At 35.4% G+C, this 13422-nt stretch overlaps 1 protein-coding gene and 1 long non-coding RNA gene across 4 annotated transcripts in view; one reads left to right on the forward strand and one right to left on the reverse strand.

Moving 5' to 3' along the window:
* The window catches only part of PRKD1 (protein kinase D1), a 277719-nt gene that overhangs the window by 138252 nt on the left and 126045 nt on the right, over positions 1–13422 (reverse strand). The window lies entirely within an intron of this gene.
* Positions 6480–9420, forward strand: LOC120608558 (uncharacterized). The gene is made up of 2 exons (XR_005654427.1): positions 6480–6843; positions 9288–9420. It is a non-coding gene; the product is annotated as an uncharacterized LOC120608558 (long non-coding RNA).

Here is a 13422-nt window from a genome sequence, read left to right on the forward strand (position 1 = left end):
TCATTCACTTAACACTGTTTTCTGAAGTTCATTTTTCTGAAGCCTAATTTATCAAATATTTCTTTACGGATTTTGCTTTTGGTATATCTAATAAATATTTGCACAATCTAAGATAACATAAAATTTCTATTATATTTTACTCCACAAATTTTATTTTGGGGGTTTTAGCTTTGGGCCTATGATCCACTTAGAGATAATTTTTGAATGAAGTAAAAAAATATGGATTGAGGTTCATTTTTTTTGCATATTATGGAGGATCTATATAAAATTGGTCTAAGTTCTCCCTTAAATATTAATAGAATTTTCCAGCAAAGCCACTAGAGCCTGATTTTTTTGTTTTTTTTTTTGGAAGGTTTAAAACTACATATTCAATTTCCTTAATAGGTATAGCACAAGTTAGATTCAACTTCCTCTTAAGAGGGCTTTGGCAGTTTGTATTTCTCAAGGAAGCTATTCATTTCATCTAAGTTGTCAAATTTATGGGTAAAAAGTTTTTTCATATTATTCTCCTATTACCCTTTTAATGTCTGTAGGGTCTGTAGTAATGTCTCTTTATTAGTTTTTTTATATTTTTAATTTGTGTCTTCTCTTTTTTGCTTGGCCAGTCTGGCTATTGGTCTATGTATCTCTTTTTATGTCAGTACTGTACTATTTTAATTACTATAATGTATTTTGAAATCAGGAAGTGTCATGCCTCCAGTTTTACTCTTCTTGCTCCAAAATATTTGGGCTATTTATGGTCTTTCTGAGGTTCTATATGAATTTTAGGCTTTTTTTCTTTTTGTAAAAAAATGCCAGTGGGATGTTAATAGGAATTGCATTGAATCTGTAGATCTCTTTGGGTACTATGGATATTTTAACAATATTAGTTCTTCCAATACATCAACATGGGCTGTCCTTCCATTTATCTGTGTTTAATTTTTTTGGCAGTCCTTTATAGTTTCCAGTATAAAAACCTTTCACCTTATTTTCATACGAATCCTTTAAGGTTCTTTTCTGCTAAGTCCTTCACCTCTATCATTTCTGGTCTGTTTCCATTTACTCTTTCAATTCTGGTTATGGGTCATATTTTCCTGCTTTTTCATATGTATGTATACTGTTTTAATTAGATGCCAGATATTATGAAGTAACGTGAGCAACTGGACTTTGCTGTCTTTCTTTACAGAATGTTGATATTGGTTTGGCAAAACATTAAGGTACTTGCAGATCAGTTTTATCTTTTCAAGACTTATTTTTAAGCCTTGTTAGGGCAGCTCTAAAGTAGTATTTGCTCTAGGGACAGTTTAGCCCTACTACTAAGGCATGACTCTTTGAACATCTATAAAATGCCTCAAGTGTTCAGTGAAATCTTTCCTACTTGATTGATAGAAATTCAACTGTCTCTTAGTCTTAGGTGAGCTCTGGAAAGTGTTCATTTCACAGCTTCCCAACAGTTGTTCTATCTTCTGCCTTATAGATATTCATCCTATATATACACAGATTTATATCAGTCCATTACTCAAGTGGATCCCTGCCCAGATTTGTGGAGTTTGTTCTTTGTATAAGTCCCATTCCAGTATTCCTCCCCTAAATATCCTGTTGACTTGGTCTCTTTGAGCTCTATTCTATGTCTCTTCCACACAGCCAAACCAGGCTCTGCTTGGGTTCTCTCTCCCTAAACTACACTCTGTATCCTACTTCTGGGTAGAAAGCTCAGAAGATTGAAGCCCTTACCTTGTTTGTTGCCCTTCTCTCAGTGATCATAGTCCTCGGCTAAAGCAGGCCATCTAAAACAGGCATTTTATACATTTTGTACTGTTTTCTACTTGTTTGGACCAAGCGAGCATGTCCCATACTAGATACTACTTGTGCGTGGAAGTCAGACTCATGTGTGATTTAAACAAAGAGTACTAATCCTTTCTACCCAACCTTTAAGTACATTTAATGCTATGTAAATTATAATTGCAAGAAAAGTAAGTTCAAGAAAAATAAAATGTCCATTATGGGTAAGAGTACATTTTTAAGATTAGTAATGATATAAAAATACAAGATCTAATAATTATCATATAACTCTCAAACCACAGTGTCAGCTACACTGAGTTAAACTTTATCTATTATAGTCCCTGATTAGAATACAAGTTCTTCAAAAGATAATACATTAATACACAGATCTTATTAGCATATCCTTTCCAAAACCATGGGTAGCTGATTCTGACTCAAGAGGAGAGAGAAAATTCAAAGGATTCTGTGCTTGGGTTGGAGTGAATAAGAAAACAATAGCTGGACAGTTAGAGATATGAAAAAGCAATTATTTCCCTAAAAAAAGAGCTAAACTTTTCAGCGTCTTCTAACTAATGCCTTCTTAATGTGCTTGTCTGGAAGAAGGGTGAGGTGGGTAAACTGAAGAAGGTTCTTAAGAAACAAGGATTCTGCCAGCTCATCACAGCCTCGGTGCAATCTGGCCTCATCCACACGTCTCTTGCTTTTTTCGAGGACATCTCTATATTCCAATTGTCAGTGTTCCTGTATTGCTGACATTGGAACATCACGTTCTATGTTGTGCCTCTTTAAAACCATGGGTATAATGTAATAAAAATGATTTAGTGTTCAAGTAAGGCTTACATGCCTCACATCCTAATTATTAGATTTCGAAGGGTGATATAGAAAACATTCTGAAACATAAGACTGAGTAGAATAATATGAATATATGTCACACACATTAAAGCTATTATTTAAAAAGACTAATTTTTTTTAAATGATAATGTCATTAAAATTCATGAAGGTTATCTGTCCAATATATAAACTGAGGTATGGATATTTTCTCACCCACTCCTTCTTACTGGGTCATAGACTTGGATTTTCGCTCTTCATTAACAAGACATTCAGAAAAAGTTGTAGAGCCCTGTGAAGCAGGGCACAGGGGTGAATTTGGATGCCTAGCCTCTGGGGACAGTTGCCATGGTAGCAGAAGCTGAAGGTTCCATATTTTTTCAGATTGTACCTTTTTTATTGGACAGCAAAATATATATGCATATTTTCTTTTACTGTTAAGAGAATAAAATCTTTGCTTTTATGTAACATTAACAGTCTGTATGAATAGAAACTATATATAATAAGACTTTCAAAAATTATACTTAAAAATGATGTCTGGAAGGTGAAAAGTGTGATGGAACAATGCCTGACAACTGAGAAGAGAACATATTGGGGGAAAACACTCATGAAACAACATTCCCTAATTTGGTCATAATCATCTGTTTTTATGTGAAGGTGTGTGAGCTTTGAAATCTGAAAACCCTCATTAAACTAAACAGGCTTTCAGAAAGGCTCAGAGGCTTGTAAACTCAGCTGGAGCTTATTACAAGATCAATTCTATGTTTCTCAGAGGCTTTGTGGCTGTGGGCGCAAACATAGGAGATAAGTGATTTCAAGCTCTCTCCAAGTTCGACTCTAACAAAACTGGCCACTGTGAAAATATGGCCAACAATCCCGGCACTGGTCCTAAGCTCTTTAATTCTACCCTATGCTGGAAACCTCTGTGCTGCTGTGTGTATCATTTGGCATTTTTGACCACAGAGCACAATTTACTGTTACATTTCACTATAAATTCATGGCTGGCCAGACAATGTGCTCCAGAGTAGAATAAATACACGTTTTAATGAGTAGCTGAAATATGACCTGGCCAACGGGAACTCTAAGGAACAAAGGGTGCTTTTCCATAGTTGAGGCCAATAACAAAGGGCGAGGAGCAAGCAATACCAGAAACAAATTAATCCATGACTTAGTCAAGTAGCAAAAAAGAAAGAGAGTGGGAGAGAGAGAGAGAAAGATGGCCTATTTAGGAAATGAAAGCACAGTGCCATTTTACTTTTGCTAGAGGGTGATGAAAACCCTGAAATGAAATTTTTCTGCACAAGAGAACACACCAGGTAGTTGAATATTACACTCTTCTTGTGGAAGATGATTCTGAAGTCATTTCCCAAGAAATGTCCTGTCTACAACAAGTGGTACCATGAATGGTCGCTCTTAATGAGCAAAGAAATTAAAAAGTGCAGCTACTTTCTAGCATGTATTGTTCCAGGAGTTCAGAGACAACGAGGACACATTGTGAGCAACTATTTTAATGAGAATGCCTAAAAAGTTGGGTGAAAATATCCCTTGACTCCCTTGGTGGAGTAGCACCTGAGTGGTGCTAGAACCGAGCTGTAAAAAGCAGGAAAAGTTAGACCGTTGAAGATGGTTTTTGAAAGCAGTAGATCCTTGAGTCAGCTGGATCCTTCTGAAAGATATCATGAGGAAGAACTACGGTTCTTCAACTTGTATTAACTTTGCGTAGGAAACTAAACCATTCCCTTTTAAAATTACCTTATAATTTTAAAAAATCATCTAATAACAGTCTGAAAATTTAAGTATATCAATGAAGAAGAAAATACTTAGTGAATAACCACTGGATGACTATCACGTCCATAGCACTATAATTGTAACAACAAAAAATTAGGATGTGGTTCAGGCACAACAAATGTGTGAACACTAGATTTTGACTAGGAGACACAAGTTATAAAATGTAAATGAAAAGGGAAAAGAAAGTGAATACTCTATATTATTTGGAGGTATATTTCTGAAATATGTTTAAATTTGGGCACAGGCTCTTTTAGTTGGTGATTTCATATCCTCAAAAGGAGACAGATAAAAAGAAGTCCACAAGATGACCACACAGCTATATGACCAGTTTAGAAATGTAATCTTAGGAAAAAGAAACCATAAAAATGTTAAAAACTTCCTCCCTCTCTCTCTCTCTTCCCTCCAACACCCACCCCAACTTCCCCACTGTCCAACCCCCACCAAGCTATGCAGAAAATGAATGAATGCCATTCTATCATAATAACCAAGAACCACTATCAAATGTAGGTCTTTGCTATCTTTCTAGTGGCAAATTTTATTATAGATTCTTGGTAGAACCATTGAGTTCTCAGTTCAAAAGATGCGATTCATGAAAACAAATCTGTAATACTTATTTTCATGAAATATTTTTTAAAAGCCTTTGAAAAAATCCAGTTTCTGAAGTGATACAGACTAAATAATAGTTACAGTGTTGAAATAAGATGCACTATACATTTCCCAAGCCAAGAAAAACAGCAAAACTGTATACCACAGAGCCAGTAACACATGCATTCTCTGTTTTACTTCATCTTTTCTGGGCCACAGGCATGCTGCCCAAATGCAGATAACCATGACAAATAATTATAACCCTTGCCTTGCTTCTTCTGCAGGTCTTTCTCACCTACTAGCACCTGCAATTCTATGATTCCTCTCCACAGATCCAATGCTTCCTTTGAAAAGGGATGCTTAATACCAGGAGTCTATCAACCTCAGCAATCTTCAAGGTCCAAGTTTAGAAACACAAAAATCACTCTAGTTAGTCCTCCTCTCTCCACTTTACTGCCAAAATACTTCCTCTTCTCATTCAAGACTGGACTTTAATTTATTCCACTCTTGCCTTCATAAAGACAGACCTAGAATCGGACCTAGGGACTCTCTCTCCTGCTTAGGTCTCCTATTTTTAGACACTCTCTTTTGCATTAAGTTCAAAATCTCATTGTTTAAACAATTACTTTCATTCATGATTTTACATTTGAATCTTAACTTAGCCTTACCATCTATTTATATTACAGCAAAGAAAAACAGAAGAAAAAAGATATCTGAGGAAGGAAGAAATACATTTCATCAAAGAGAGGGCCTGCATGGAATCGTTTGGAATTAAAGTTTAGATTAAATATAAAGTGGTAGACTTTGGCTCTAAAATACTACAAGACATAGAAACATGTATATAACCTAAACTTGCAATATCTTGGGGAATAAAGCTACACTATACATTTTTCTTCCTTGGGCGTACAAATATAATGATGTTTTGCATCAGATATTGCTAAAGAAGTCTGTTTAATAAATTATCTACTTATCTTTGAGGCAGCAGATGTGACTCAGTGTGGTGCTTAATTGTTGCAGAAACTTTTTTCTGTATTTTAATTTGAATAATATGTCATCTATTAAAAAGACAAAAGCCATAAGAAATTACTTAGTACATCATTAACTCTAATGCAGGAACTTCTGTGTAGAGACTTCCTAGAGGTATTTTAAATCATTGTTTTTGTTGTATATAATTTTTAAGTTTTAAAATTAATGTTCATATCAGACAATTATAGATGGTATTAATTAATAAGAACCTCACCATTGTTGTATAAAAACATATTATCCTGCATTATATCTTGACAGATTACTAGTTGGTGATAGCTATTAGAAGTCTTAGTAGGCACTCCGAAATTATTCACACAACAGTAATTAGGTCTGTGGATGTGCATCCTGGAAATGGAAAATATGTACTTCACACTCTTTGTCTCGCTCTGAGTAAAACTGTCATTATCTCATACTGTAGAATTTTTACATTTCATAATAAGGCTACATGTTTGTTCATTACTTTAATGAATTAATGATAATGGATGTATGTACTGGATAAAATGAAGAATATGACAGCAACTAAAAAGGTTTTACCAAAAAGTCAGAATCATTAACTTTGGAGAAGAAAAGCTTTATTTATTTTATCTTCTCACTTTAGAGATGAGTAGACTGGTACTCAGAACAATCTATCCAAGGTTACAACGCTAGGTAATGCCAGAACAAGGGCGATAGCCTAGTCTCCTAAATCAGACTCCTCGATCTTTCCTTTCAGTTCTGCTTCTCTTAGAAAGGAAATACGGGGCCAAATAAATGTCCAGCAAACAATGATTCAGAACTGAAAACTCTGAGCAGTTTTCTTTGTCAGAAAGCCCTGGTTGCAGGCTTACCAAGATTTTGGATTTGAACAAAAACAAGGTAAATAACTTAATGAATTTTGCAGCACCTCTTCTCTGACAATCTCAGTTCTTACTAGATAGACAAGTCATTAAGGGGTGGGGGCAGTGAGAATATCCATTGAAGGCTAGCTGACAGCAAAATAGACAGCTTACAGTAACGGAAAAACTGGTTGGGGTCATTAAGACAAGGGACAGTCAGTCTTACACATCCCACCCTCAAAGGAGTATTGCATTATAAAAAAAAGTATAATTAATATTTACAGAATTATTAGTCCCTTAGATTTAAAAAAAAACATATACATAGAGCTAAGTAATACATTTGAAAAGATTTCCATTACATTTCTAAGACAAAATTGGAAAGTAAAATGTACTCTGCCTTTATCTCAAAAATTTTTACATCTTCAGTGATAATGATAAATGAAGGATAACTCTATTAGTAAACTATAGGTGTGTATTTCAGATACATGAAGTATAATTTTCCATTACATTAAAACTAAATTTTAACATTAAACATACATAGACCAATGACCAAGACTTCTAATTTTTAAAGCACAGATTTGCAACAATGTATTTATATAATCTTAAAGATGACATTAACTCTCAAATAGTAGTAGAACAGCATAAACAGTTTGCCAATTTATGAAGTTCAGTTAAAACAATCTTCAGTAAAATAAATAAACAAACAATCTCCATTTTAACTATTACTCTCATGTTCTAAATGTCTGATTAAATTATTTTTATTCTAGGTAATTTTTTTAAAAAAAATAATAGGGTAGATCTAGGTATGTGTAATAAACAGGGATACAATAACAGTGGAGAAGGGTACAGGTGAGAGGAAAATTGCCTGGATTATGCCCCAGGTATAAATACAGAAATGAAGGTGAGAAGTGAGAAGAGTTTGGAGGTGAAATACTTTTTCTTACCATCATTGAGGAACAAGAAGTGGGTATAAACACAGGCCTTCCAATTGAAGTGGAAAAGCTGATGTCATGAATCCAAGGATCATGATGAGAACTCATTTGGATCACCTTGGCACACAAGCAAACATACCACCCCTCACAAGAGGTGAGTACAAACATATCATGGCACACCACAAATGCTCACAATCCTGCCTTCACTCCGCAAAAACTGAACACTTAGGCATAATTTTCATGGCTAGACATATAAATAAATCAAACCTGAACTGATTTCTTCTTCTCATGAGAAAAGACTATAAGCAAGCAAGTACAAGTAGAAGACACAGACAAAGGTAAATCACACACATGAGGGTACTACAGCACAGTGAGACAAGTTATATAAAGAATTGGAGCAGCATTCTAAGAAAAAAAGCATATAACAAAGGATTATAACAAAGGAAGAGGCAGGGAATTAGAAAGACTTCTCTGAAGAAATGACATTTTAGCTCAGAGCCAATGCTAATATTTTTTTTTTTTTAATGGAGGGTGGTGGAGATGGGAGTTCCAGGCGGAGGAAGCATCTGTACAAAAATCTTACGTGTTCTTTTTCATCCTTAAAAATAATGGTGTTGAGTCTCCTTTGATTAAAGGCAGAAAAAAGTACCACTGGCTCACATATCATCAGACTTTCACATCTCACGGTCACCTACACTGGGTACAATGCTTGTGGCAGGATCTGCTTTGTAGCTCGGATGTTCATGAGACCTTACAAAAAGCTCATTTATTTAAGAATCCCCTGAACCTAGATCTGAGTTCAGTGATTAAATTAACATTTTCCAATGCATATGCGCTAACTCCACGAGAAGCTCTATGATAATGAAGTTTGAGGCATGTTTGGAAAATGTGGCATACACTATATCCTTCTGAAAATTCATTATGTACCTTATCATAATTAATGTTTATAAAGAAACTTGTTTCCCAATCACATTTCTATATTTGATGCATCTATGTATAAATATGTAACATGCATCATGTGTGTATATGCACATGTGTATATATATATATAAATATTGTTTATTTGTTGATTGACTGCCCCTCAGGAAAATTGTAGAGATTAAATAAACTACCACATAAGAAATATTTATAATAGGGTCAGACTCAGAGTAAATTCTTGATAAATGTTTGTTATTACAGATAATAACTATAATAGTTATAAGTAAGTTAATTATAAGAAAACCATGATTTTCTAGGCCACTCTGTTCTTCACCAAAAACTCTAGATGAGGGACAACTCAGTTGCATACATTTTGCGTGCTCAGTGTTCTCTTTCTGCTTGGTTCCTATAGCTCACATGATTTCTAATTGGCTCTAGCCAGGTCCTGAAACTAAAAAGACCTATGCTAAGGCCTTCTTCACTTTCAGTTTTGTGAATTTTCTGACCCATATATTCATTATACCTGTCTTATTTTTCTTTCAAACTAACTTATAAGTGGTGAAGAATAATTTTAATTAACTGATTTTTAAAACTCTCCTATATTAATATCATAAAACTTTTGCATTAATTTCAGGTATTGTATGAGAATCAAGCAAGGGCCACAGATTTGGATGTTGGCATTGATACTGTGGAATTCTATTGTTCTGATTGTGCTGCTAATGATCCTTTGGTTCCATGAATAAAAATCACATTTCCCAAAAACCAAATCTCCAAGGAGCTGGTGTACTTTTTCTTCTTTGTACTGATAAGCAGGCAGTGCGCATATGATTTAAAGGACCAAAATGAAAACAATTTTTCTAATTTACTTTGATGTTCCCCAAGAGAGGAAAGAATTTCTTCTCCCTTGTAAAATGCTATACAGCTTCTGGAAAGAATGCTGTAGCTTGTGGAAGAGTCAGAAGTAGCCAAAGATAATAAAACCACCTGCCACCCTACCAGAAATAATTTTTAATAAATTAGACTTTCGGTTCACTTTCAAAGTGGTCAGATGTCCTCAGCTGAGCAGACTGTCAAGAGCAGCCTTTGGCCCTACCTACAAAATCCTAAACTTGTATTGAAAAGATATCTGTAAGGGCTTTAATGAATATCAGGGATGCCCTAGGACTCTAATTCAGGTTATTGGGTCATGGAGAATGTATTATATTTCCAGCAAAACTGACCAATGGTTTGTTGCTATCCCTCATAAAAGCAGATATAGATAATTTACAAAGACTAAGTCTGAAGAATGGTGAGAGTAAGCAAATACACTTGATCTCAAGAGCTGGAGTAAAGGATTAGACACCGAGAAAAGAAAAAAAATCTTATCGATGTTTGTATTCCTTGATTTAGGGTACAGTAAAAATGAATATAAAGGTAAAACCTTATATTACAACGTAGCATTAAGTAGGTGAATTTCCTTCATTTTTTTCATACATATGAACAGTTATCTATAAATACCTACATGCTAATATGAAATTACTTGTATTTTTTAAAAATTGTAGATGACCTGCCAATAATAATGCTAATTCCTTAGTATTATTATTAATAATAATAGGTATTAGTATTATTATTGGCAGGTCATCTATAATTTTTAAAAAAATTTTTAAAAATTTATTATTTAAAAAATTGTAAATGACCTGCCAATAATAATACTAATACCTTGTCACATAAATTATCTCAGTACAAGTTTATGTTTTTTATTTTATTGGGTGCCTGGAGACACAGTGGAAAACAATATAGACAAATAGCCTCATGAAGATCTATGATACTTTCACTGTTTTCTGAGCCTAAGATTCCTGTTTCCAAGAGTTGCCACAGGCAATGCCTAAAAAACTCCTTGACATTCTTCATTCTGTTCCCTTTGTAGTTCTATGACCCAATTGGCTTATAATCACAAGACAGTAAAAAGAGAAGGAGCCAGTGTGGAAAGGGTTTTAAGTGAGACATTTTGAGAAAAGTTTATTTACTTTTAAAAGAGGACAGAACAAAACCCTCTTGAGAGGAATCTAGTTTACACCATACTATCTGAGAAATCTGGGTCACCTGAATAGCCCAGCAACTACAAGTTGTGAAAACTATCGTATCCTTGAAGCAACCAGTTTATAAGAGGGTGGCCTGTGACTATGTCATTTCGTCTAGATCCAATCACTGCACTAATTCATATTCCTTTTCACTGGGAGGGAACAGGTATGTGTAAAAATTAAAACTGAAACGTTTGAGTTCAACATGGTATTTTAAACCTCACCATATATATGGTGAACTATACTGATTATATCAGTGCTGAAAATAAACTGTAGTTTGTTGAACACAGAGAACCAAGAAAATGAGAACCAAAGGAAATTTGATCTCAATCTAAATTCATAGAAAATAAAATTCACTAGTTGAGACTGGAATGTGTTAGGAATCAGAACATTGTGCTTCACAAAACTTCAAACACAACAATCAAAATTCAGATTGCTGGCAAAATACTCAAGGCATAGTTTGCGCTCCAAATTCAACCACATTTCCCTTGTCCCCCTTACAGAAATTCTCCTTATAAGAAGTATCTGTGTTCACTGCATACATCTGAAGCAACTGCTGGTGAGCTGTCTGTCCAATCTCTATTCTCAAGCCAATCTCTTAAAACTGACAATGACCTTAATATTGCCAGATTCTATGGGTAAATTCTCAGTTCTTGTAAGCAACATCCCAGCAGCATTTGACCCAGCTGATCACTCCCTCCTTCCAACAAAACACTTGGTTTTCCTCCTACTTGATGGGATGACTCTAAGAATCACAGTTCACTGAATCTTCCCTCTTCTTTCCAGCCTTAGATGCTGCAGGGTTTGGGGCTCATTCTCCAGAAAGTTTATTTTCTCTATTTATAATTACTCTCTTAGAGCAAGGGTACCCAATCTCTGGGCCGCAGACCGGTACCACTCCGTTGTCTGTTAGGAATAGGGCTGCACAACAGGAGGTGAGCAGCAGTGGCAGGTGAGGGAGTAAAGTTTCATCTGTATTTGCAGCCACTCCCCAGCACTAGCATCACAGCCTCAGCTCCACCTCAGATCATCAGGTATTAGATTATCATAGGAGCACCAGTCCCTGGTGCCAAAAGGTTGAGAACTGCTGTCCTAGAGGATCTCATTCAGTCACCTGGCTTTAAATACCAAATATACAGAGATGACACAAATGTCTACCTCTATCATTGAGCTCTACCCTAAAACACAGTGCCATCTATACAATGATATTCAATGTCTCTGCACAGATGGATGTATGAGGCAGTCACGTCGACATGTTCATAGCAGAACTCATACCAGCCCGACTGCTCCTCTTCACTGCTCTCCATCTCAAGAAACCACACCGATATCCAGATGTTCAGGTTAAAAATCTTGTAGTCACCTTTGAATTTTCTCTTTCTCTCTTACATCATATGCCATGCATTAACAAATCCTGTTACCTTTATGATAAAAGTACAATATGCACCAAATCTTCATCACCATCTCCACTGCTATGTCAGGAGCCCAAGCCACTATCTCGCACCTAAATCTCAATAACTGCTCAAGCCATCACCAGCTCCTACTCTTGCCCTGACTATCTACACACAGGAATTGGAGTCATCTTCTGAAAACATGTATCACGGCTAAGAGTAACAGACAAATACTGCCTCTCTCTGACTCCATCTTATTCGAGACTGAAGTTGCCCCCATGGCTCTCAGGCTATTAGCTCCTGCTTTAGCAATGCTAATCATTAGAGGACTTCTGTTTAGGGTTTAAGTTTTTACAAAAATTAGCCCCTCTCATTTTCCTTTCCCTTGACATAAAAGAAGCCTGAACTCTGTACTTTGAAAAGATGGATTTGCGGATTAGGTCTCTCATCTTCTCCGTTGGCACCTTCTGGATCAATAAATCTTTCTTTATGGCAAAATCTGAAGTTCTAAATTTTGTCCTTCTGAAGAATCAGGCACACAGGCTTCCTACAGGTAACAAAAGCCTTCCCATGGCTTTCTTTTATACTTAAAGTCATCCCACAATTGTAACCAGAGCCCACAAGGCTCTTAGCCCAGCTATTACCTCTCTGCCCTCATCTTCTACCACTTTTCATCCATCTGGCTTCATAACTATTCTTCAAATAAATCATAAACAATGCTTCCTCAGGGTTTTTGTATCTGCTCTTTTCCTCCTGCTTAAAATACTCTTCTTGATATTCACATGGCTAATTTCTTCAAGTTGCTGAAGTGTCAATTCCTCAGTGAGGCTTTCCTTGACCATCTCTAAGTAAAATAATAGCTCCCCTAACTCATTTCTTTTATCCTGTTCCTTTTACTTGAGAAAAATCATCATTTCTGGAAATAATGTGATATATCTGCCATTATTTTTTACATTATCTATCTGCCAACTAGAATATAATCTCCATTAGAGCAGAGACTTTTCCCATTGTATTCACTATTATAACTCAGGAGCCTAGAATAAGTGTCTGGTACATAGTATGTGCTCAATATATAGTGCTGAACGCATGAATAAATAAGGGAGCTATTTTACCTTACAAAAGTGGTACAGGAATTCATTAACTATTGTCTCTCTTTTTTTTTTTCTTTAACAAAACCAACCAGCACTAAAAAAAAAAAAAATCACAATTTCCAATGGAGGTTTTAGGATCCATCTTGAGACATTTTAAGAAACTGGCATCTAGCTATCTATGGGTTTAAAGAGATTATCTCTCTTCATATTCTAATTCCACAATTAAAACC

The sequence above is a fragment of the Pteropus medius genome, unplaced genomic scaffold (assembly GCF_902729225.1).
Source record: "Pteropus medius unplaced genomic scaffold, Ma_sr-lr_union100, whole genome shotgun sequence".
NCBI lineage: Eukaryota > Metazoa > Chordata > Mammalia > Chiroptera > Pteropodidae > Pteropus > Pteropus medius.